Source organism: Aegilops tauschii, chromosome 6 (genome assembly GCF_002575655.3).
Source record: "Aegilops tauschii subsp. strangulata cultivar AL8/78 chromosome 6, Aet v6.0, whole genome shotgun sequence".
Lineage (NCBI taxonomy): Eukaryota > Viridiplantae > Streptophyta > Magnoliopsida > Poales > Poaceae > Aegilops > Aegilops tauschii.
The window spans coordinates 403,953,957-403,959,490 of NC_053040.3; positions in this window are offsets into that span (position 1 = coordinate 403,953,957).

The window sequence follows — 5,534 nt, forward strand, 5'->3', positions numbered from 1 at the left end:
CATACACAAAAGTCTCCCTCTCTCTCTCGGCGCAACCCTACCTCTCCACCTCCTCGTCCTTCGTAGTGCTTGGCGAAGCCCTGCTGGAGAACCACGCTGCTCCACCACCACCACGCCGTCGTGCTGCTGCTGGGTTTGTCTTCCCCAACCTCTCCCTCCTCCTTGCTGGATCAAGGCACGGGAGACGTCACCGGGCTGCACGTGTGTTGAACGCGGAGGCGCCGTTGTTCGGCGCTTAGATCGGAGTCGACTGCGATCTGATTCGCTGCGTGTACGACTCCACCAACCGCGTTCTTGTAACGCTTCCGCTTAGCGATCTTCAATGGTATGAAGATGCTCTCCCTCTCACTCGTTGCAAGCATCTCCTAGATTGATCTTGGTGATTCGTAGGAATTTTTTTTGATTTACTACTACGTTCCCCAACAGTGGCATCATGAGCTAGGTCTATGCGTAGATTCTATGCACGAGTAGAACACAAAGTAGTTGTGGGCGATGATTTGTTCAATTTGCTTACCGTTACTAGTCTTATCTTGATTCGGCGGCATTGTGGCATGAAGCGGCCCGGACCGACCTTACACATACGCTTACGTGAGACTGGTTCCACCGACTAACATGCACTTGATGCATAAGGTGGCTAGCGGGTGTCTGTCTCTCCCACTTTAGTCGGATCGGATTCAATGAAAAAGGGTCCTTATGAAGGGTAAATAGCAATTGGCATATCACCGTTGTGGCTTTTGCGTAGGTAAGAAATGTTCTTGCTAGAAACCCATAGCAGCCACGTAAAACATGCAACAACAATTAGAGGACGTCTAACTTGTTTTTGCAGGGTATGCTATGTGATGTGATATGGCCAAAAGGATGTGATGAATGATATATGTGATGTATGAGATTGATCATGTTCTTGTAATAGGAATCACGACTTGCATGTCGATGAGTATGACAATCGGCAGGAGCCATATGAGTTGTCTTAATTTATTGTATGACCTGCGTGTCATTGAAAACGCCATGTAATTACTTTATTTTATTGCTAACCGTTAGCCATAGTAGTAGAAGTAATAGTTGGTGAGACAACTTCATGAAGACACGATGATGGAGATCATGGTGTCATGCTGGTGACGAAGGTGATAATGCCGCGCCTCGATGATGGAGATCAAAGGCGCAAGATGATATTGGCCATATCATGTCACTTTATGATTTGCATGTGATGTTTGTCATGTTTACATCTTATTTGCTTAGAACGACGGTAGCATAAATAAGATGATCCCTCACTAAAATTTCAAGAAATGTGTTCCCCCTAACTGTGCACCGTTGCGAAGGTTCGTTGTTTCGAAGCACCACATGATGATCGGGTGTGATAGATTCTAACGTTCGCATACAATGGGTGTAAGCCAGATTTACACATGTGAAACACTTAGGTTGACTTGACGAGCCTAGCATGTACAGACATGGCCTCGGAACATAAGAGACCGAAAGGTCGAACATAAGTCGTATAGTAGATACGGTCAACATGGAGATGTTCACTGTTGATGACTAGTCCGTCTCACGTGATGATCGGACATGGCCTAGTCGATTCGGATCCTGTATCACTTAGATGACTAGAGGGATGTCTATCTGAGTGGGAGATGATTAAATAATTTGATTAGATGAACTTAATTATCATAAACTTAGTCTAAAATATCTTTACAATATGTCTTGTAGATCAAATGGCCCATGCTAATATTGCCCTCAACTTCAACACGTTCCTAGAGAAAACCAAGCTGAAAGACGATGGTAGCAACTATACGAATTGGGTCCGTAACTTGAGGATCATCCTCACAGCTGCCAAGAAAGCATATGCCCTTGAAGCACCGCTAGGTGACGCACCCATTTTCCCAGCAACTCAAGACGTTATGAACACCTGGCAGTCGCATAGTGATGATTACTCCCTGGTTCAGTGCGGCATGCTTTACAGCTTAGAACCGGGGCTCCAAAAGCGTTTTGAGCAGCACGGAGCATATGAGATGTTCCAAGAGCTGAAAATGGTTTTCCAAGCTCATGCCCGGGTCGAGAGATATGAAGTCTCTGACAAGTTCTACAGTTGTAAGATGGAGGAAAATAGTTCTATCAGCGAGCATATACTCAAAATGTCTGGGTTGCACAACCGCTTGTCTCAGCTGGGAGTTAATCTCCCGGATGACTCAGTCATTGACAGGATCCTCCAGTCGCTTCCACCTAGCTACAAGAGCTTTGTGATGAACTACAATATGCAAGGGATGGAGAAGTCCATTCCTGAGTTATATTCAATGCTGAAATCAGCGGAGGTGGAGATCAAAAAGGAACATCAAGTGTTGATGGTGAATAAGACCACTAGTTTCAAGAAGGGCAAGGGTAGTAAGAACTTCAAGAAGGACGGCAAGGGAGTTGCCGCGCTCGGTAAATCAGTTGCCGGGAAGAAGCCAAAGAATGGACCCAAGCCCGAGACTCAGTGCTTTTATTGCAAGGGAAATGGTCATTGGAAGCGGAACTGCCCCAGGTACTTAGCGGATAAGAAGGCCGGCAATACCAAAGGTATATATGATATACATGTTATTGATGTGTACCTTTTCAGCACTCGTAGTAGCTCCTGGGTATTTGATACCGGTGCGGTTGCTCATATTTGTAACTCAAAATAGGAGCTACGGAATAAGCGGAGACGGGAGAAGGAGGAGGTGACGATGCGCGTCGGGAATGGTTCCAAGTTCGATGTGATCGTCGTCGGCACGCTACCTCTACGTTTACCTACGGGATTAGTTTTAAACCTCAATAATTGTTATTTAGTGCCAGCTTTGAGCATGAACATTGTATCTGGATCTCGTTTAATGCGAGATGGCTACTCATTTAAATCTGAGAATAATGGTTGTTCTATTTATATGAGAGATATGTTTATGGTCATGCCCCGCTGGTCAATGGTTTATTCTTATTGAATCTCGAATGTGATGTTACACATATTCATAGTGTGAATGCCAAAAGATGTAAGGTTGATAATCATAGTCCCACATACTTGTGGCACTGTCGCCTTGGTCACATTGGTGTCAAACGCATGAAGAAACTCCATGCAGATGGACTTTTGGAGTCTCTCGATTATGAACCATTTGACACGTGCGAACCATGCCTCATGGGCAAGATGACCAAGACTCTGTTCTCCGGAACAATGGAGCGAGCAACCAACTTATTGGAAATCATACATACTGATGTATGCGGTCCAATGAGCGTTGAGGCTCGCGATGGCTATCGTTATGTTCTCACCCTCACCGATGACATAAGTAGATATGGGTATGTCTACTTAATGAAGCACAAGTCTAAGACCTTTGAAAGGTTCAAGGAATTTCAGAGTGAGGTGGAGAATCAACGTGACAGGAAAATAAAGTTCCTACGATCAGATCATGGAGGAGAATATTTGAGTCACGAGTTTGGCACGCACCTAAGGAAATGTGGAATTGCTTCACAACTCATGCCGCCTGGAACACCTCAGCGTAATGGTGTGTCTGAACGTCGCAATCGCACTCTATTGGATATGGTGCGATCTATGATGTCTCTTACCGATCTACCGCTATCATTTTGGGGTTATGCTTTAGAGACTGCCGCATTCACTTTAAATAGGGCTCCGTCGAAATCCGTTGAGACGACACCGTATGAATTATGGTTTGGGAAGAAACCTAAGCTGTCGTTTCTGAAAGTTTGGGGATGTGATGCTTATGTCAGGAAACTTCAACCTGAAAAACTCGAACCCAAGTCGGAAAAATGCGTCTTCATAGGATACCCTAAGGAAACTATCGTGTATACCTTCTACCTCAGATCCGAAGGCAAGATCTTTGTTGCCAAGAATGGATCCTTTCTAGAGAAAGAGTTTCTCTCGAAAGAAGTAAGTGGGAGGAAAGTAGAACTTGATGAGATATTGTCTCTTGAACCGGAGAGTAGCGCTGCTCAGGAAGATGTTTCTGTGGTGCCTGCACCGACTAGAGAGGAAGTTAATGATGATGACCATGAAACTTCGGATCAAGTTGCTACCGAACTTCATAGGTCCACAAGGACACGTTCCACACCAGAGTGGTATGGCAACCTTGTCCTAGAAATCATGTTGTTAGAAAATGGTGAACCTTCAAACTATGAAGAAGCGATGGCGGGCCCGGATTCCAACAAATGGCTTGAAGCCATGAAATCCGAGATAGGATCCATGTATGAAAACAAAGTATGGACTTTGACAGACTTGCCCGATGATCGGCAAGCCATAGAGAATAAATGGATCTTTAAGAAGAAGACTGATGCGGATGGTAATGTGACCATCTATAATGCTCGGCTTGTCGCTAAGGGTTATCGACAAGTTGAAGGGGTTTACTACGATGAGACCTTCTCACCCGCAGCGAAGCTGAAGTCCGTCCGAATCATGTTAGCAATTTCCGCATTCTATGATTATGAGATATGGCAAATGGACGTCAAAACGGCATTCCTTAATGGTTTCCTTAAGGAAGAATTGTATATGATGCAGCCAGAAGGTTTTGTCGATCCTAAGAATGCTGACAAGGTATGCAAGCTCCAGCGCTCAATCTATGGGCTGGTGCAAGCATCTCGGAGTTGGAACATTCGCTTTGATGAGATGATCAAAGCGTTTGGGTTTACACAGACTTATGGAGAAGCCTACGTTTACAAGAAAGTGAGTGGGAGCTCTGTAGCATTTCTCATATTATATGTGGATGACATACTATTGATGGGAAATGATATAGAATTTTTGGAAAGCATAAAGGCCTACTTGAATAAGTGTTTTTCAATGAAGGACCTTGGAGAAGCTGCTTACATATTAGGCATCAAGATCTATAGAGATAGATCAAGACGCCTCATTGGTCTTTCGCAAAGCACATACCTTGACAAGATATTGAAGAAGTTCAATATGGATCAGTCCAAGATGGGGTTCTTGCCTGTATTGCAAGGTGTGAGATTAAGCACGGCTCAATGCCCGACCACGGCAGAAGATAGAGAAAAGATGAGTGTCATCCCCTATGCCTCAGCCATAGGGTCTATTATGTATGTCATGTTGTGTACCAGACCTGATGTGAACCTTGTCGTAAGTTTGGTAGGGAGGTACCAAAGTAATCCCGGCATGGAATACTGGATAGCGGTCAAGAATATTCTGAAGTACCTGAAAAGGACTAAGGATATGTTTCTCGTTTATGGAGGTGACGAAGAGCTCGTCGTAAAGGGTTACGTCAATGCTAGCTTCGACACAGATCTGGATGACTCCAAGTCACAAACCGGATACATGTACATTTTGAATGGAGGGGCAGTCAGCTAGTGCAGTTGCAAGCAAAGCGTCATGGCGGGATCTACATGTGAAGCGGAGTACATAGCAGCCTCGGAGGCAGCACAAGAAGCAGTCTGGATGAAGGAGTTCATCACCGACCTAGGAGTTATTCCCAATGTGTCGGGCCCGATGACTCTCTTCTGTGACAACACTGGAGCTATTGCCCTTGCCAAGGAGCCCAGGTTTCACAAGAAGACCAGGCATATCAAGCTTCGCTTCA